The sequence below is a fragment of the Panthera uncia genome, chromosome F2 (assembly GCF_023721935.1).
Source record: "Panthera uncia isolate 11264 chromosome F2, Puncia_PCG_1.0, whole genome shotgun sequence".
In the NCBI taxonomy this organism is placed as follows: Eukaryota; Metazoa; Chordata; class Mammalia; order Carnivora; family Felidae; genus Panthera; species Panthera uncia.
The window spans coordinates 54,761,232-54,783,183 of NC_064812.1; the positions used below are offsets into that span (position 1 = coordinate 54,761,232).

The 21,952-nt window shown below is 36.5% G+C and overlaps 1 long non-coding RNA gene across 1 annotated transcript in view; it reads right to left on the bottom strand.

Moving 5' to 3' along the window:
• Positions 1-21,952, bottom strand: part of LOC125924839 (uncharacterized) — a 463,539-nt gene that overhangs the window by 267,655 nt on the left and 173,932 nt on the right. The window contains exon 2 of the long non-coding RNA XR_007458593.1: positions 12,581-12,825. This is a non-coding gene — a long non-coding RNA (uncharacterized LOC125924839). The remainder of the gene's footprint in view (positions 1-12,580; positions 12,826-21,952) is intronic.

Below are 21,952 nucleotides of genomic sequence, written 5' to 3' on the forward strand. Positions count from 1 at the left end.
AGACCAAGTAAGGATTCTGCAGCATACTCAGAGTATGGTACAAATTGCCCTGCTTCTTGGGCAATGTGACCATTAGATCCAATGCTACTGAAAGTATCCATGGTGGATAAGAACAATTTGTGCCATGTCTGAGAAGCCTCAACAAAAGAGTCAAAGTTAAGGCTCTGGGTTTCCTGAGCAAAAACATGAAAGAACAGAAAACTATTTGTCATTTGAAAACCAGATGCATTAGTGTAACTAGACCCAAATAAAGAGTAAAGTCCATGGGCATCAAGTGACTATATAATCAGAGTTTCTAATTAGTAACTAGATATTGTCAAGTCCATCAAGGTACAATGCCAGGTGAGCAAAGTAGCAACTTGTGACAATGGTACATTTTAAATCAAGCCCAGGATGGTCTCAATGGATCAAATAACCGACACAAATATGTGGCCAAGACCCCTTAGTCACCTATCTCCTGCATTCACATACTTCTCTATCAGCTTCATATTTAAGGCCTTTTAGGTTATCTTCTACAAGGCCAGCTGATGGAACAGTGCAATTTGGGGTATAGTTCACAGATGGGTCAAATATGTGTGTAGGTATAAGCTGAAAATGGAATGAGGAAGACTACAGGCTCACTCAAAGACTGTCCATAGTAAGAGGCAACCCTCCAAGTACACAGAATTTTGAGCAGTATATTTGGTATCTCTTTTATATGGAGAGAGAAGGGGCCCTGAGGTAGGGGTACACACTGATTCTTGGGCAGTACCCAACAGTGTAGTTCTGGGTCTGTAAACCATAGCCTGTGGGCCAAATACAACTTGATGTCTGTTTTATAAATAAAGTTTTATTGGAACACAGCCACACTCATTTGTTTACATATTGCCTATAAGTGCTTTTGCCTACAATGGGAGAGGCTAGGTAGCTGCAGGAGGAACTATTATGGCCTGCAAAGACTTATTATCTGGTTCTTTATATAACAAGTTTACCCACCCCAATACTATTCATTGGGAAAGGATCAAAATAACAAGACTGGAAGGTCAGAGACATGACCATATCTGGGGAAAATGTGTGTGAATATAGAGATGAGAGTGGGCACAAAATGTGCAGAACTTTGTTTCTCGTATCAATGACTAGAGAAGAGACAATAAACAACCAGGTAGAAAAGATGTCTCATTCAATGGAAGTCAGCTAACCTCTGTTTTCAGACTTCTCAAATCTTGGCATGGAAGCCATAAATGGGCCAAAAGCATGGAGATGGAGAGAGACAGCACGCGCGCGAGACAGATCTTAAATATGGGTTTATGCTAACACCACTATCCCAGGGTTTACAGAGGGCCCGATGTGCCCAACTGATCAACATGAGATGTCCAAATAATATGAGTGCATCAGATTAAGGATCCCATCTTACACCTAAAGAGATGCAAACATGGGTACAGATCAGAGGACTTACTGTTTCTACCAAACTCATAATTCATATAGTCAGCCTGATAGAGCACTATAACAGACTCTTAGAGGTTCAGCTACGGTTTCACTTTGGGGACAGCATCCTGCCAGTTATAATCACCACCCTCCGTGATGTGGATATATCTGAAGCCAATGGCCTTTATATGGTATTGTGTAATTGATAACTAAACACACAGTTTTATCCTCTCACCATCACTCTCAAGAACTCATGTGGGACATTTGTGCTTTCTATTCCTGCAACTTTAGCCTCCGTGGGAATAGAGGTCCTGAAATACTGGAAGTGGGTGCAAGGTGGAAATGGCAGCTAATGCTTCCATCACGGATACAGTAAGTGTTCTGCTAAACTTAAAGCTATGACCATGTGGTCATTCTGATTTTTTTATGCCAGAAAACAAGCAGTCAATGAAAGGAGCTATCATAATTGGCTCTGATTTTCACAAAGAACTAGAATTCTGCTAAATAATAGGAGCAAGGACCATATATGGAATTCTAAGGCTTATTGGGTTCCTCTTGGTGTTCCCATTTCTAAAATATATAAGGAACACTACAAATGAATAAGATAACAAAAAAAATGTGCAAAAGGTTAGAATAGACTATTCACAAAAGAGGATATCCAAATGGCCAACATACATCATGAAAAATCATGATTTCCTCTGTTAGTCATCAAAGAAGTGCAAATTACACCACAATGTGATGCCAATACACACCCACCAGAATGACTAAAAGGAAACAAAACAAAATAAAACAAAACAGAAAAAACCAAATGTTGACAGGATGTCAAAACCAAAACCCTCATATGCTGCTGGTGGGGGTGTAAACTGGTATACTACTGTGGAAAAATGTTCGGCAGGATCTAAATGTGTGCATGTATTCACTAAAAGATGTGCACTGGAATGTTCATAAAAGCCTTATGTGAAATAAGCCCAAATCTAAAACTATCCCGACCCCATTGACAATAGAATAGATAAGTAATTATTGTATATTCACATAGCCGATTGCAGCAATAAGAATGAAAAATCGACAGAGGTGCCTGAGTGGCTCAGTCGGTTGAGCTTCTGACTCCGGCTCAGGTCATGATCTTGCAGTTCGGGAGTTCAAGCCCTGCTTTGGGCTCTGTGCTGACAGCTCGGAGCCTGGAGCCTGCTTTGCATTCTGTGTCTCCCTCTCTCTCTGCCCCTCCCCCACTCACGCTGTGTCTCTCTCACTCTCAAAAATAAACAAACATTAAAAAAATTTTAAAGAATGAAAAATGGACAATTACTTGCAAAAATATAAATAAACCAAATAAACATAATGCTGAATGAAAGAAGGCAAGCAGAAGAATACATGGTGTGATTTCATGTACATAAAGTATAATAGGCAAAGACCATCTAGGATGTAGAAATCACAATAGTGTTCTCCTTCCAGGGAAGAAGGTTGTAGATAACTACAAATAAACAAAGCTTCTGGGGTTCTGTTGATACCCTGTTTTTTTGATAGGATTATGGGTTATGGTTGTGCTCAATTGATGAAAATTCACTGATCTGTATACTACTCTCACTTTTCTCCTATATATATTTTAATGAAAAGTTTAAAGAAAGATAAAAATTGTAACCTTATTTGTTGTTAGAGTCAAGGACATCTAGGTTAAACGTTTAAAAGATTAGAACTATCTATAGATAAAACACTAAATTATTAATAATAGCTGTGTATGGTGCTAGGAACGATTTTTCTTCCTCCTGTTTGTCTGCATTTAATGAGCAAATATGGCTTCAACATAGAAACTATTTTAAGCTGAAACTGCTTTTTTCATAATGTTAAATTAAATCTATTTATCATTTTTTAGTCATGAGAACATAGACTAGCATTACGATACTTTTTAATATGTTGGACGTGCCTCTAATCTTCAGAGCCATGTCGCTGGTATTGTTAGTACCAATCAAACTGTGAATAAAAAAAGAAAAAAAGAGAGAGATGGCCTGCCTCTTTTGTCTTGCTCACTGGGCATGTTGGAACATTTGTGATAGCTGAAGTCAAGATGCCTGGACTACATTCTTAACATCCTCTCTCTCTTCTTCCACCATATTAAGACAGTTCATCTTTAGTACACTTCTAATCGTGCACAATATGTTCTAATCCTTCCCATCTGCTTGTTCTCCTCTCCCACTCATCATTTCCACAGCCTCTTTTGAAGTCTAAAAAGAATAGTTACCTCCTTAAGGAAATACCTTTCCAAAAAACAGGTTGAATACATTAAATACCTTGTTTAGAATTCACAGTAGGCAAGAGGCCTAGACAATGTCCATCAACACATTTCTCTCTTAATTTCCACAGTATTTAGTATTCCAATCAACATGGAATCTTGTATATTGAGTGCAACTCTCAATTTGGAGCTCCAACATGCTTACTGCTCCACCTCTGTTTCACTGATTATCAATTCAATAAAGATAATAATATAATAACTAATAATATAATAATATAAAATGAAAATAGAACAACCCTAGGCAGCAGAGGATGAAGTTACTGAATATGCATTAATTAGGATAGCATTTGTGATCAATCACTATATTCATCAAGGTCTAATAAAAACAGAATACCTTGTAAGTGTTTAAAAGAGAGATTTGTGGGTGCCTGGGTGGCTCAGTCACTTAAGCGCCTGACTTTTGATCTCTGCTCAGGTCATAATCTCACAGTTGGTAAGATCAAGTCCTCAGGTTGGGCTCTGTGCTGACAGCCGGGATCCTGCTTGGGATTCTCTCTCTCCCTCTCTCTCTCTGCCCCTCCCCTGCTTACACACATGCTCTCTCTCTCTCTTTCTCTCCCAATAAGTAAATAAATAAACTTTAAGAAAAAATTAAAATGAAATAAAAAAGATATTTTATTACAGTAAAATAGATGCATAGGTGATGTAAGAACCTATGGGGTCATTAACCCAGAAATAAGCCATTAGGAAGCCATTGCCACTCCTGGATGAGAAGGTGTGGTTTAGCTTAAACCCAGAAACCAGGGTCACATTATATAAGTCAGAATCAATGACTTGTCCAGCAGGAGCTGGAACCATGAAAGGATATTTGCTGTTGGCAGAGATGCTGTCCAAGGAAGAGACAGCTGATTTTAGAATAAATGTGTCAAAATACAATCACCATCCCTAAACACACAGTAGCAGAAAGTAGAATGGAGAGACTGACCTAGTTTCATCCTACCCTGAATTTTCACCCTTCCCTGATCATCAAAAAAAACAAAACAGGGGCATCTGAGTGGCTCAATCAGTTACACATCCGACTCTTGATTTCAGCTCAGGTCATGATCTCACAGTTTGTGAGATAGAGCCCCCCATTGGCTCTGCGCTGACAGCATGGAGCTTGCTTAGGAGTTTCTCTGTGCCTCCCCCACCCCCACTCCCCACATGCTCATGTGTTCTTTCTCTCTCTCTCTCTCTCAAAATAAATAAATAAACATTAAAAAAGCACAAAAGATGAGCCATTAGATTCAGGACTAATCTCAGCCCTTAAATTTTGACATTTGCTAATAAAATAACCAACAATCCCTATTCCTGGTATATGAGAGATGAATAAAAAATTTCTTGAATCAACAAATCACCTAATTTGTACTATTCCGAGAATGGAAAAGAAACCATAATTGAAACATGTAATTTTGCCCATTTTATCCTATTTGAAGTAGCATTTAGAATAGATAGAAACTACATATAACTATATGTATATATAATATGAATAAGTATCTATCTATCTATTTATCTGTCTACATCAATCCAGGCCAATATTTACAGGGAAAGATGTTTACCAGTGTTTTCTCTGGTCCCCTGATGAACTTCTTTCAGAGATAATTTTCCAAATCTTCTCATATTCTTTCACATCAATTTAACCATGGTTAAATGTCCTGGAATAAATGTCCTAGTAACCTAGTAATTCATGTTAACTTTTTGTTTTTGCTTTTTAAGTAAACTTTTTTATTTTAGAATAGATTTCAATTTACAGAAATATTGTGAAGATAGTATCGAGACTTCCCACACTCCCCATTGCCAATTTTCCCTTTATTAACATCTTTTCATTAGTAAAGTACATTTATCACAATGTTCAACTGATGTGGATACATTATCAACTAAAGTCCACACTTTATTCCAATTTTCTTATTTATTTTATTTTATTTTATTTTATTTTATTTTATTTGAGAGAGAGAGAGCACAGCACAGCAGGCTGTGTGCTGTCAGTGCAAAGCCCAAAACAGGGCTTGACCCATGAACCATGAGATCATGACCAGAACAGAAACCAAGAGTCTGATGCTTAACCGACCGAGCCACCCAAGTATTCCCTTAGTTTTTACCTAACATACTGTTAGTGTTCTAGGATCTCATCCAGGATACCAAATTACATTTAGTTGCCAGGTCTCCCTAAGCTAGTCTTAGCTATGATAGTTTGTCAGACTTTTTTTGTTTTTTGATGCCTTTAACAGTTTTGAGGAGCACTGGTCGTGTATTTTGTAAACTGTCCTTCAATTACGATTTGTCCAATAATTTCTCCAGGATTAGATTAGGATTTAGGATTTGAGAGGAAGATCAAGAGGTAAAATGACATTTTCATCACATCATGTCAAAGTACATACTATCAACATGACTTATCACTGTTGATGTTGACCTTGATCACCTCACAAAGGTAGTGAGATCTCTCAAAGATTTGTCAGATCTCTCCACTGTATGTTACTCTGCTCTTTTTGCTGCTTCTATGCTATACTCTGGGGAAGAAAGTTACTGTGCACAACTCACACTTAAGGAATGTCAAGATATGCTCTTTCTCCTTGAGGGTGGAGTACCTATATCAAATATTTGGAATCTACTGCTTGAAGATTTGTCTCTCCTTCTCCATTTATTTACATCAGTATATTCCTGTGGATGTTTATTTTATGTTTTAGGTTATAATTCAATACTAATTTGTTTTCTTGCTTACATATTTCCAGCTTTACACAGCAAAGCTTTTACATCTGGCTTTGTGTCCCTTTGATATTTCCCTATCTTGTGGGTTTTTTTTGAACTCTTCCTCAATTTCTAGCACTGCAAGATGCTCCAGGATGATCTTGTATGGATATTTTTTGCAACATTCCTAAAATCAGCGTTTCTCCATGAGGCCCTGGTTTCTTTTTTGGAGAATGGTATTAGAAACTAAGAGGTGGGTGCTAAGTATACTTTTTGCTACTTGGGTATCATTGCTTTTAAGACCTGTCAGCTGACAGAGAAAATATATGTGTTTATATTAACCCATGTATAGGCACATATCTATAAATATTTCTCTCTAATGCATATCCATTTGTATCTATACTAAGATAAACATGACCTCATATTGATTTATCCATCTCTAATCCATGGATTCTATGTATAGTGGTTTCAGAATGGTTACCCTGTACCCCAGTAGGAAATGTTCCAAACTAGAGTACAGTAGGGAGTGGGGCTGAAAATAGGGTTAGTAGAAAGCTTTGATAAAAATGTGAGAATTAGATACCTAGACTTCCTTCCCCATTTTAAGAAGGTGGGTAACCTGAGCCAACCTATGTATTATGCACAGCAGGCACAAGCCCACAATTCTTTTGGAGACCCATAAGAATGTTTTAATTTCTTGTACATTCAGAGCTAAAAAGTGAGTTTTATTCAGCCTGGGTTATATTTGTCTTTACAAACACAATCATAAAGTATAATTTTTGTTTTATTTTTTTAAGGAGGAAGGTACTCATGAAGGCAAATGAGTGTCATCATGCAGTCCTGTGAAAAATATTAGGAGAGTTTATTTGATTTGTGGAGACGTTGAAACAGAGTTTGAGATTTAGGCACTTTGTTTAAAGGAGACAGGCTAATGATGCTGATAAAGGGGGACAGAAAATGGAAAGTCTGGTCACTAAAATGCCCAATTCCTGGGTCTTTCTCTACTTCTACAAACAGGCTTTTATGATTTTTTTAAATTTATTTTTTTAAACTGGCTTAATCAATCTCTATGCCAGAGTAGAGAATGAAGGATTAATTTTGAGAGAATTGACAGACTCCAAAGAAAAAAAATCCACAATTACCCAATGAAAAAGCATTTTGTCAAGCTATAGCCATACAGTAATGCTACCAGCCCACAAATCCTAGCTCTGAAAAATAGCTTCTAACTCATAAATGCTTTCATCTTAATTATAAGTAGGACACAGAAAGCATTGTCATATACCATAAGGTCTCTAATTAAAAAAGAGAAGAAAAGAAAAAAATGTTAAAGCAGAGAGAATGCTAATGCAGGGGGCAAAAAACTTCCCTCAAAGAACAAAGAAAGAAAGAAAAGAAACCTAATTTTAATAGTCTCAGAGAAATAAAGACAATGTATTATATCTAAAAACATGAAAAATATGCATAGTTGATTTTTTAAATATTTATTATTTATTTTGAGAGAGAGAGAGAGGGGGAGAGAGAGAGAGAGAGTATGTGCATGAGTGGGAGGGGCAGAGAGAGAGGGAAAGAGAGAATTGCAAGCAGGCCCCGGGCTCTCAGTGCACAGCCCAATGCAGCGCTCGATCCCACAAACTCTGGGATCATGACCTGAGCTGAAATCAAGAATAGGCTGCTTAAACTACTGAGCTACCCAGGTGCCCAGCATGCTTGATTTTTTAAAACATACATTTAGGCAATAAGGACGAGCTCCTGGAAATTACACATATAATAGAAAAACATAAAATACAATAAAACATATAGAATATACATATAGAATATAGAATATAGAGTAAATCTCCCAGGAAACAGACCAAAAAGAAAGAGAAGAAAAGATATGAGAAAATAAATTAATCAAAATAGAAGTACAATTTTATGACGAATAGGAGTCCCTAATGATGAGACTAGAGAAATCCAAAGCAAACAATGTATAAAGGGCATAAAATAAGTAAACTCCTAGAACTTAAATACTCAAAGGGCCTATGAAATACCTTAAATTCAAGAATAAAAATACCCACACCAAGACAAATTATTTTTGAAATTTTAGGGCAGAAAATAAAAGTTCCAGACAAAAAAAAAAAACACAAAAAAACAAAAAAACAGAGTACCAGAAATCAGATTTCTTGTCTATAATATTGTAAGCTAGAACAAGGGACAATGTGTTTAAAATTTTAAAGCTATAATTTTACATCCAAAACACAAACTATTTCCAACTTATAATTCTATATCCAGACAAAATGTCAACCATGAAGTTATAATAAAGGTATCAAACGACATAGAAAGTTTTTAAACAATTAGTCCTGTAGACCATTTCTCAAGGGGCTACTGGACAATACATTGCTTCAAAACAAAAATTCAAAAGAAGATATTGAAACTGATAAATCGGCTGATACATTTTGAAGTGATTGAGGAAGTTTGTGTAACTCTGGCAAAGATTTTGACAATGAATTAGTTTTAGTTATTAGATTAATTCAGCGAATAGCCCAAAAAAGTAATGACTAACAACACCACGGAAAACGAAAAGATGGGATAAAAAAGGAAGAACAGTATACTACGTGGCTTAATTGTGATGAAAATGTTTGCATATAATAGTGAAAATATTGATTACTGTTTTATAGATGTGGTATATTAATACATGTGGAGGTGGTGAATGTGTGTGTGCATGATGTAAGCAAACTAAATCCATATCCTCCTAAGCCTCTTGAATATGTCCCCCTCTTCCAATCTCACCAACCTTGTCTTTCACGTCTTACCTGGACTCCTCTAGCAAATTACTAACTGATTGTTGTACATGCATTCTTTCCATAGTCTGTTCTGCATTCTACAGCCAAAGCACACTTTTCTACAGGCAAGTCCAGTCATATCACATTGTACCCTTTAAAGGATTCCCAAAGCCCTAGGACAAAGACCCTCGTCTTTGCTATGGCCCTCCAGGTTCTACATGATCTAGATCCTTCCTACTCTAATTCATTACTTTGTATCCCTCGTCCCTTCACTCTCTTTATTTCACTAGCCTTTCAAAGATGTCACAGAAACTTTCCTGCATAGAAATGTATCACATGCTATTCCTTCTTTTCAGAAAGCTTGTCTCCCACTTATGTCCCTGGTATTACCTCCGCTGAGTTGGCCCATTGTCCTACACATCTTAACTCAAGTATCATTTGCTCAAGGATGTTTTCTGATCTCCAATAATAGAAACTAAGTAATAGCCATTTACCAATTCTTTCTAAAACATCTTACTTGAATTTCAAAGGAATGGTTTTCTATTTGCATTCATATTATGTTTATTCAGGCTATAACTAATTGAATTACATAATTAAAATAACAAGTAAAACTATAGCATAAAAAAGTTTAAGAACAAATGCAACTGATGTAATAAGGGCACAATAGAATGCATAGGAACAAAAAGTGAGCATATTAGTGAGCAGCCTACTCCTTGCTAGTGCTTAGCATGGCTGCTACCTCAGCCATGAAGTTTTATAGAGTAATGGAAAGTATCAGGGAATGAGGGGTGTCCGTTAAAAAAGGGTCAGGTGAAAAAGCTTCTACTACATTTGGTTCATTCTTAAAAGTTCTGTGAGGCAAAGACATGTTTGCATTGGCTTATCAGGTTAAAGCTATGGTCTAGCATAGTCAGTGCATGAAACAGTAGATACTCAACAAAGATTCTGCAAATAAGTGAATACAAAAAACATGAAGTTTGTAAACAGTCTGGTGGCTACTGATCACATATCCCCCACGTCTGTTTCACTGATACTGTCTGGAACATTTGTGCTGACCTTCTTGTTCTTTGCCTTGCAAATAATTTCCACAGCACTCTGTAATTGTGTTGGTAATTGTGTTGTTCAAAAAGCTCTAATCCACAAATTAACTGTGCTTTAGAGCATGATTAAACTCCAAAAAGCAAAATTGCTGAGGAAAATCCATTACTATTATCTAAACAGCTGAACGACTTCCCAAAATATTCATAATACAAATTGTTCTTCTAAAGGCAAAAATGAAAATTGTTTATGATTTGCAGAAAGGCTAAGTTAAATAAAAAATGTTAGCAAGGCTTAAGGGGGCAAAGATAATATATTCTCTATATAACTGGGCATCTTTAAACTTATTTTAAACATTAAATTATTTAAACTACAAAAAAAATATCATACATGGAACTTAAGTAAATTTGTTCTGAATAATAAGAAGGAATTAAAAACTGTAACTTAGATAATTATATTTGGGTTGATATCACTACTAATGATTTTAATTATACTTAGTAGGAATAAAAGGAAAAAAAGCAGACACACTTTATCAGACACAGACATAATAGGGCATACTTGATCTTTTTGCTTATTCTCTTTACAGTTGCTTGTATTTTTTATTACCTTTTTTAATTTACAAAGATATTACATGCTTTCAGTGACAAATAAAACCTAAAAAAAGTTGAGAATCTGTACACACCCCTGGATAACCACTACTTTGATCCTTTTATGTACAAACATATATCTATAGCTATATAGATTTGTATATAATATATAATGTATGTATAATGTATAATATGTAATATATATTATATTACTTTCATAAGAATTGTATGATACTAATCCATTAATTGGAACTTTGCTTTTAAATTTTTGTTAAGATTGTAGATCTTCCTTTAGTTCAGTATATATAGATATGTTTAATTTTTAGATCTCTCTCATTTTAAATTATATTAGTTTACTTATTGAAACTATGAAGTCATAAGTGCCTAATGCTGAAAAATGTGTTTGTTAGAATAAAATACTTTTGCTTTATGTGCTCTATTAGAAATTCAAGATAACAATCCTTTACAAATATTTAATGTTAAGGGATATGATGCATTACTTTCAATGTTCAACCATATTTCCTATTCCAAACATGCAAATGTCTACCAAATGCTATTAGAAATTTTAAAACCTCTAATTGTTACCCCAGAAAACACTAATAGGATAAATGTTTAGATAAGTCAGTACTGAACTCTTGCAAATTTCATTTCAAAATTCCCAGTCATATTATATTCATATCCCCTGGTTGCACAGGTTTTAGAGCTTGTTGTGTGCTAAGACACACTGTGAGAAGAAAAGAGGAGAAAGGCAACAACTAGAATATTTCACATCACTAATCAAAATAATTTCTATAAAATTATGCCAACTACACCATAAATATATTGACCAATTATGCCATTTCTGCAGGGATCTCAGTATAATAGTATTCATGGAAGAATTACAATGATAAAGTTCCGAAAAATAGAAGTGCTCTTTTTTCTTTTCTGTCATCACAGTTTTATAGCAGATATGTGTTTAGCAAGTTTCGTTTCCTTCTATGACAATTCATGGAGGAGTAAAACCTTTTTTCCTCCTCATGCCCACAGACGCAGTATTTGAAATGCTCTTCATTCTGTCCTGAATTCCAACAAGTCTTTGAGACTTAAAGAAGCCAATGCAAAGGACATCTTCTTTCCAGAATTTGACTCTTAAAGTCTCATAGAGATGAAGCAATGGTAATGATTTCAGAGAACACTTGTATAGGATAGAAATCTACTTCGTCTATACTCTAGCTGAGGAGGAGGAATGCTTTAGCCTTGAGACACCCTTTTATTTTGTCTCTATGTGGATGAATGTCTCTTGGATAGAGCTACTACAAAAGTAATAGGCAAACAGCCCACATCATATTCATTCAGTGTGGACGCCCATGTAAATGTCCATGTTGATTGCACTATACCTTGAAACGGGAAGCATCTTTAAAAGAAACATCAGGGGCAAATTAACAGTATTTCACCAAGTGATATATTCATTCAAAACAGAAAAGTGAAATATAAGGGCTACAGTCTGCCGCTTTCTAAGGTCAGTTTTATAAACAACTTTGTTCACAAAATTTTATAACCACCTCCATCCCACACTCACCTAGGAAATGAAAACAGCTAATTTTAATTCTATTGGGTCACAATCTGAAGAAAGATTTGTATGATATATAAAGAATCATAATCTGTAAATTCTTGGCTCAACTTTAAATACACAGTGAGGAAAAGTAACTTTTTTCAGAAAGGATATTCTACTCCAGTCTTACTTCCCCACAAGAATCATCTATTTTTATATCAGTCAGAGAAAAAGTTACGCTTCAGTGACAGGCTATTTCCCAAATCTCAGAGAGTTAAAACATTATAGGATAATTTCTCATTCATATTACCTGTCTATTATGAATCCAGGTGGTTCTTTGTTCTGGATTGTTCTTATTCTGAATCCAAGCTGAAGGGCTCACTCTCTGGGAAAGTGCTGGTCCCAGTGGCAGAGATGAAGAGCTCTGGAGAATCTTGTGCCAGACAGGGACTCTCATGCTTCATCTTTGCCTCACAACTCATTGGCCCAAACTAGTCACATGGCTCCATTGAGTTACAGGGTCAGGATTACCAGTCCTGAGAAGTTAATGAATGCCTGGAAGGAAGAGAAACAAAAATACTACTGCTAAATAACATTAATGAACACGCTGTCTACCAAATACTCACCTTCTCTTCCTCCTTCAGAAAAGAAATATTTATCCTCTCCCCCATGATTCCCCCATGATTCCATGATTCCCCCATGGAATCAATTCCATGACCCCAGACCCCATCCAGGCTTGGCATCAAACCCAAACCCAGCATCAAGTGTGTCTAGCTCCTCTTGATCTGAAGACCAATGGACTAAACAGTTATCTGCAAATGTCAACTCAATATTCAGCAGTGGAACAACGACAGAATACCTACGATCACACTCACTCTTGTCACAGAATATTTAGTCAAAATTATGGTCTATTTGGCAATATAACTCTCTTTAAGACTTTGTAAACTTTTTCCCTATTTAAGTCAGATCCATGTGTAACATTATTTTTAGTTATCCTTTCTTAGATATATTACCTTTCTTTGTTATTTTATCACCTCCAACCTTCTTTTTCCTCCAGCCTTAATTATAAGATACTTGATTCTTGCAGATTTTGGTTGGAGAGTCACATGCTTAATCTCTTTTCTCTCAATCATTTTATTCAAATGAATAGGCCTCCTAGATACTATAGCCTCATTTGGACCATTGTTCTAAGATTTTTTAATCCATTCAGAGTTTTTATAATAGAGGTGACAGCCTTATTTTAAATTTGAAACTTGCCATAAGAATGAATTTTAATTGATCTTTATTTGTCAAAAATTGCCTCAGTTTTGGGGCGCCTGGGTGGCGCAGTCGGTTAAGCGTCCGACTTCAGCCAGGTCACGATCTCGCGGTCCGTGAGTTCGAGCCCCGCGTCAGGCTCTGGGCCGATGGCTCGGAGCCTGGAGCCTGTTTCCGATTCTGTGTCTCCCTCTCTCTCTGCCCCTCCCCTGTTCATGCTCTGTCTCTCTCTGTCCCAAAAATAAATAAAAAACGTTGAAAAAAAAAAATTAAAAAAAAAAAAAAAGAAAAAAAAATTGCCTCAGTTTTATCTTTCACCAATTTTGGATGAGAATTAGCTGCCTCTTACAAGGTTCGATGGCTAAAATTCTTCTTCTTTTTAAATATATTATCTTAATTCTTGTTTAATTTTGAAAGAGAGAGCAAGCAGGGAAGGGGTAGAGAGAGGTGGAGACAGAGGGTCCAAAGCGGGGATCCAAAGTGGTTCTGTGCTGACAGCAGAGAGCCCCATGCAGAGCTTGACTGAACCTCTGAACTGTGAAATCATGACCTAAGCTGAAGTAGATGCTTAACCAGTTGAGCCACCCAGGCACCCTGGTGGCTAAAATTCTTAACTATTCTCTTTAATTACTGTTTACAAGTTGGTTAATTCTTTTCTATTCTCTCTCTCTTTTCTCTCAATATCTCCTCTTTCTCTCATTTCTCTCTCTCTTCCTCTTTCTTCCCATCCCTCCCTGTCAAATATCAATAGTAACTCCATACATGCTTTCACTTTTCTGTTTTATAACACCTTTCTTTAAAATTACAGCTGCATTTGGTATATTATCTGCCTATCAGATGAATGTAGATTATGGTTTTACCGCATATTTCATCACTAAATAATATGAATTACCATTCTTCCAGCTTCAAATACCAGTTTCCTTGCTTTCCACTCTATGTTTCCTAAGTAATGACAGACATTATAGGGATTTGGTTTTAACAATACACCAATTGAGGAGCCTAGGTTGTTCAGTGGGTTAAGCATCTGACTTCAGCTCAAGTCATGATCTCATGGTTCATGGGTTGGAGCCCTGCATCTGGCTCTGTGCCGACAGCTCAGGGCCTGGAGCCTCCTTCAGATTCTGTGTCTCCCTCTCTCTCTGCCCCTCCCCTGCTCATGCTCTGTCTCTCTCTGTCTCTCACAAATAAATAAAAAAACTTAAAAAAAAAAACAATACACAAGTTATAGGTAACAACATCTGTATTAGTAATATAGGTTATGCTGTTATAACAGATAATTCCATAATTCTAGTAGCTTTAGATGGTTTATTTTTCATTCATATTATATGCCCATCAAAAGTTAACAAGAAGCTATGTTCTGGGTGTCATTACTCTACAACCCAGGCCAACAAAGGAGCTACAATCTGAAATATTTCTGAGCTCTGAAGGGTCTTGCACCAACAGTTAAATGCTCTGCCCCAGAAGTGATATATATTACTTTTTCTCAGGAGTCCCTGTGGAAAACCAGCTTCTCTACTACACCTGTGCTAAATATCTTATTTCTCTAGATCTATTCTTTTTTTTAATATGAAAATTTTTGTCAAATTGGTTTCCATACAACACCCAGTGCTCATCCCAAAAGGTGCCCTCCTCAATACACATCACCCACCCTCCCCACCCTCCTATATTAATCCTCAGATTGTTCTCAGTTTTTAAGAGTCTCTTATGGTTTGGCTCCCTCCCTCTCTAACCCTTTTTTTTCTTCCTTCCACTCCCCCATGGTCTTCTGTTAAGTTTCTCAGGATCTACGTAAGACTGAAAATATATGGTATCTGTCTTTCTCTGTATGACTTATTTCACTTAGCATAACACTCTCCAGTTCCATCCATGTTGCTACAAATAGCCAGATTTCATTCTTTCTCATTGCCACATAGTATTCCATTGTGTATATAAACCACAATTTCTTTATCCATTCATCAGTTGATGGACATTTCCATAATTTGACTCTTGATGGCTCTTTCCATAATTTGACTATTGTTGAAAGGGTTGCTATAAACATTGGGGTACAAGTGCCCCTATGCATCAGCACTCCTAGATCCCTTGGGTAAATTCCTAGCAGTGCTATTGCTGGGTCATAGGGTAGATCTATTTTTAATTTTTTGATGAACCTCCACACTGTTTTCCAGAGCAGCTGCACCAGTTTGCATTCCCACCAACAGTGCAAGAGGGCTCCTGTTTCTCCACATCCTCTAGATCTATTCTGTACACTTTTGCATACTGTTCTGTGACTTGGAAGGCTACCTTCTTGTCCTAGGACTTCCAGTTGGGTTCAAGCACTGGAGGTACCAGTAAGTAATTGGAAGGCAGGAGACCAGGTTGAATTATTTGTTCTGCCATGTCCCTCACTCTGGGGTCACTGTGGATAGATTGTGTTCTTCCACTGACTGCCCAATTTCCAGTCAGGTAGCCCTCTATGTTCAGCTGCACTCTTCAGGTTCTGAAACCAGATAACCATTCCCTCCCCTTGTCCCTTCAGACCTAAGGATAACAGATTTCTCTGTTGCTAACTCTAGAGTTCTACCTTGTCATTTATTGGTTTCTGTAAACTCTGCCACAACCTAACAGTCATATTTTTATTAAACATTTCTCTCATTATTCTGTTTGTGCCATTTTTTTCTGCCAGGATCCTGATTTATCTACCACTAACATAAGAGGGAGCCAGAAAGCAAAATCCAGCCTACTTCCCAGAAACTAGAGGGCTATTAGAAGTATTTGAATAAGACCACTAATAACCACTAGAATGTTCTCTTCATCAAAGTCCCCAGATATAGTTATTATCTGGTTAATTCTATAATGTTAAGAATCTGTCCCTGTTACAGTGAGATTTTTCAAACCATGCATAAAAATAAGATCAGGACAGATAGGACAATTCTCAAATTCAATTCCCAAATAAAGAACAGAGCTCATATTTGTATAGATTTTTTTTAGGTAAGTATCACTGACAATCACCTCTACATCTCAGTGTTTGTTTGAAGTTTATAAATATGAACCAAGTCTCCAAAACTCTATCCTTAGCCTCACCTTTTCTCATAAATTCTGCTGTTAGAAGACCCCTTATTGCATCTTTGATTCAGCTTTACTACATTCTCAATGTCTCTTTTGACTTGTCCTTCTAAAACATAAAAGATTCTCTCCTTATATGGCCAATTTAAATTTCCAAGTAAGAGAATTTAATAAGTCCAACTCGTCACCATTTTTATTATTTGGATAGAGATTTCTTTACAAAATGTTTCCACTAGCTGCTTTCTAATATATAACTTGGCTATCCATGAGCCTCATGACCTACTGAAGTCCAATCAACTATAGCTAAGAGAGTCATAGAAAATCGGGCAGAGATTCAGGGGTGAAAGAATCACCAGGATAGATGAGATCTCCTTATAAGAAGAGTCTGTAGGTAGGGCAGCCATTCTGAGGCTTGTCTTAATACTACAACAAAATCTCAATTATACACTGAAAGAAACATTACCAAGAGTCAGTTACACCTGGAATATTATATAGTCTGAAATAAAATAAGAGAACCAGGCAGCTGACACACAGAGTTGTTTTTTTTTTAAAAAGAACTTTAAAATTTTAGTTATTTATTTATTCATTTTGAAAAAAAGAGCATGAGATGGGGAGGTGCAGAGAGAGAGGGAGAGAAAGAGAATCCCAAGCAGGCTCTGCACTGTCAGTGCAGACCCCAGTGCGGGGCTTGATCCCACGAACCATGAGATAATAACTTGAGCCAAAATTAGGAGTAAGATGCCCAACCAACTGAGCCACCCAGATGCCCCTAAAAAAGACAAAGAAATTTGGAAACTAGGAGGCGATATAACAGAATTGGTATTACTTAAACTAGTGGCTCCTAATTTGGCATCTGAACCAGCAACATCAGCATCAACTTCTAGATGATCTGTTGGAAATGTAAATTCTTGGTCTCTACCCTAGACTGATTGGATCAGAAATCCTAGAAATGGGACTCAGCACTCTGCTTGAATTCACCTTCCAGCTAATTCTGAAAAATGCTGCCGTTGAGACCCCCTGTCTGTCCTACTCCAGTGCTTCACAAGCTTTAGTTAACATGCAATCACCTGGGGGTTCTGTTAAAATGCAGATTCTGATTCAGTGGGTTTGGGATGGGACTTGAGATTCTGCCTTTATAACAGGCTCCCAGGTGATGTTGATGCTCTTGGTCCATGGGGCACATTTTGAGTATCAAGGCTAAATTACCAAGTCCTTCAGAATACAATCCATTGTGTCATATTTAGCCCTCATACAGAATAAGTAATTTCCTACCATTATTGGGAACGCCTATGCATAAATGCATTTGCAGCAAAAAAAAAAAAAAAAAAAAAAGGAGGATTTGAAACACCTTCTAAAAGGATCTTTTGGATTCAAACCACCATGCTGTTGCGATTAAATGCAGCTAACCCAGTTGCAACTTTCTCTGGATTCTCCAGTGCCTTTTCACCAAAAAGCTTACCTTAATTTCCTTTAAGTAACCACCTCCCCAATATAATCCCCTAACTTGTAGTCCTAAATTTGAGGCTGATGACCACATCATGTTCTTTCCAGTTGTCTGATAACCCAGATTACTAGAGTTTACTCTCACTAGCAGCTCCCTGCTGTCCTTACCTGCCAGCAGGCAGTTACAGTCCCAGACCTTTAACTTCCTTCCCTAACCTCTCAGTTTTATTAGATAATGCCTAGGCAAAATGGTGAGGTAGCTAAAATTGCTCTTCTAAAAATCACTGTTTCACATAAGCTTCCTCTCTCCTTCTTCCCTCTTATTAACTGTGCTTTGTTCTCTCCATAGGTGGTCAGAATGGTCCAAAGAAATGCTCACCAACACCTGGTCTCATAATTGCCCTTTCTTCTTCAAGACCTCTTTAAAAACCCCCTTCCTTCAAAATCTTTCAGCTTTCTGCCCTAAAGTAGAGCTATTATGTAATATATTCTCCTTAAGGTGGTAGCAATTTATAATAATTTATTTTACCACCCCATCTGGATGTATTTATATTTTAATGAAAAATGTCTGTAAAAGGCAATCCAGTAGTTCATAAACTTTGGCGATTGCAAGAATCACCTGGGCAGTTTGTTAAAAATGCAGACTCTCAGGTATTGCCTCAATCGGTTGAAATCTCTGACGCAAGCCACAGTGTTTCAATGTGAGAATTCCTTCCTGATGTTTCTCAGGAAATGTCATTCCCAACTCAGAAAAAAGTCATTTAAAAACATCAGGAAAACAGAAAAATCTTTTGAAAGATTTAAAGCTTAACAATGGATATAGAGCTGGTTTAAAGAAATCCACTGATTCAAGTCAAGCAAGAGCAGAAAACACTGACCTTCAGAGCAGAAAGTCAAGGTCAACAATTCTAGGAACCAGGACTGGAGAAGGTAGGAGGGAACCAGCTAGTAGTTAGGATCGCATCAGCCAGTATTGCTTAGAGCTGCTGCCATATTTAGAGTGTAATTCATGTTCCTGTCTGCTGCTAACAGTGAGTCATTGTTGCAATTAAAATAAATATTAATAAGTGCTTATGCACAATATACTTTGTACAAATTTTATGAAGGGACTCTCAAGAAATAAGTTTTGGAAGCAAAATTAGTCCTTTCTGACACATAATTCACTGCTAGAAATCTTGCTTAGGAGGTCCATATGTTTTGTCATTTTAATCCTACTCAATAATATTCCCTGGAATTTTCTTGTATTTGAATATCTGTTATAGGTGAATATAAATTAATGGAAGTAATACAAATTTCAACCAGAAACAAACAAATACAGTCAGAGCAAGAAGACAAAGTATTTCCCTAATATAAGAGGAAAATGGCTTTAAAAAGAATATTGGATGCCATCTTCACAATTCAATGAAATGGAATGTAGAATGAAATTCTACATCCAGAATATCTGTCAAGAAAAAAAAAAATAAAGACAATCATGGCAATGAACGTTTTGTATGTTTTAAAATTTCATTCTAAGTAATTCTAAAATATTTAATATTTGTGGTATTATCTTTCTATTTTTAATGATTTTTATATATTCATTTCATGTTACTGTTCCCATATTTTAATATTTCCTTGTTCCCAATGTCTATATCAAATACAGAATATTTTTGCATGTCACAGAAATATATAATCTTGTCACACTATATTAATCAATAATAAAAAATAACCACGCATTTACTGGTCTTTTTTCATGGAAAACCACTGAAATGTTTAAGATAACCATATGACAGAAAAATGATTCCTTATGTATGATTATAGTCACTCATTATTATTTAAAAACACATGAATATAATGATACCAAAAATACAGATTTTTATGATTAAAGGAAATCAATTTCTCACTCCCAAATTCCGAATCCTAGCAATCGGCAAACACAAGTGAGACGCAGACATCTGTATCTTTAACAAACATCATAGGTCACACTAATGTGTATGTCCTGGGTGGGTAACAGTGCAGAATACTGCCTGAACCTAATGGAGGTAACCACAGAGTCTTGGGGGTTTAAGGGAAGTTGCCAGAAAGACTTTGAGAGGCACTGGAGGGAGGGGCTTCCTCGTTCCTGCTGATATCCTTCAAATTATACCATACAGGTTGTACCTATATCTGCTCAGATATGATATGAAGATATTATTACCTATTTTTATCGTTTACTGCGGTAATTAAACAATGCATCAAGCCACCTTCTTAGAATCATGACTGCCACATAACAATTCCTTTCCTCCTTTGCCCACCTTGTCTACCTTCTCCTTCCATCAACCCTGACTTCCATACCTATTTGTTAACCACAGATTGAGGACGTTAATGTGACTCAATAAATCACTCTATGCCTCCTATGCATCAGCATAAGCCTGAGTGTTTAAAGGAGAAATGTGGAATGAGAATAGTAATGGTGTCCCCACTGGCAGCCACTGAGGTATGTGTTGAATCAGACTAGATTGTCTGGGTTGCTTTGCATCTGTTAGAATTCAGCTCACACCTTTGCAGTAACATGGATACTACATTCGTTACAGCAGATGCCAGAATGTCTCCAGATTCCTGAAGTGATGGCTATACAAATTTGTGCTTTGAGAATTACAGTCATAAACATAGAAAAGCATGCCCATAAACGGTAGTTTAGGACTCTTGTTTGCTTTATATTCTACATTAATTGACTTAACTGAATGATTTATGTTTATGTAAAGTGTAATTTCAACAGGATGTTAAAAAGTTTCTAAGAGAATGCATTAAATAAACTAACCTTATTACGAAATATAGCATATCATAGAGCATTTTAATCTCAAAATCTTATGTTTGTAAGTCAGTATGTGGATTTTCTTATACATAACTTACAGGAAAGCAGGCAGTGCTATGTAACTGCCAGCTAAATTGTATTAATTACTATATATTCCCTAATTAGAGAGGCAGTGAAAAGAAATAAATGGCTTTATGAAAAAGACTAAATATTGTTGGCCTGGCTTAGAGCACTTCTTATCTAACAGACCTGAGTCACCAGTGTTTTGGAACATGCTACGTCTTTACTTCCTAAATACTTATTTAAAAATATTTGCAACATTGTGTTCTTTTGGGAGAGCTAGATGTCTGCAAATGATGGCTATGTTGACCTGGCACTTCCAAAGTTAAAATTTGAGTTATCTCATGTGGATTTATTTTCATAATTGTGTATCATAGCTTACCTCTTTTTATGGAGGGCAGTATTTTACTCAGCTTCTGTATTTACCTCTTTTTATGGAGGGCAGTATTTTACTCAGCTTCTGTATCAGTGTGCCTGGAGCCCTGCCTGTACCCTGTGCTCAGGAGATATTCAGTAAATATGTGATGCATAAAACAATTCACGAGAGTCAGATGCCCGTATTCTTTCTTTAGGGTTCTAGGAAAGTGTTTCCAGTTTCCTCTGCAACCATTCTAGTGTCTCCTACTACTCATCTGTGAGGAAGTTCTTTGTGCATGATGTAAATCACTTCTACAGTGATGGAACACTGTCCTTGCTTTGACCGTTGAACTTCTCCAGGTTAAACATCACAGACCCTTCAGTTTATCCTCAAAGTGTCTCAAGTTAGCCCAGAATGGAGGGATTAGATGTTCAAGTATAAATAAGTCAGCATGGAGCAGAGCTGGTATCCAGGGCATTACTGAGTGCTGATTTGGAATCCAATAAGAGTTGAATCATTGTGGGGTAATTTTCATGTATATAAAGAATTGTCTTCATCAGGGAAGTAACTTGTCATCATACACAGACTTTTTTGTTCTTTATTTTTTACACTTACAGTTAATATATAATTTATATACGGTAAAATTTACCCTATTTCATAATGAATAATTCTGCAGTTTTTGAAAAACACACCATCATGTAACCAATGCCACAATCAAAACATAAAACAGCTCCTCACCCCAAAATATTTCC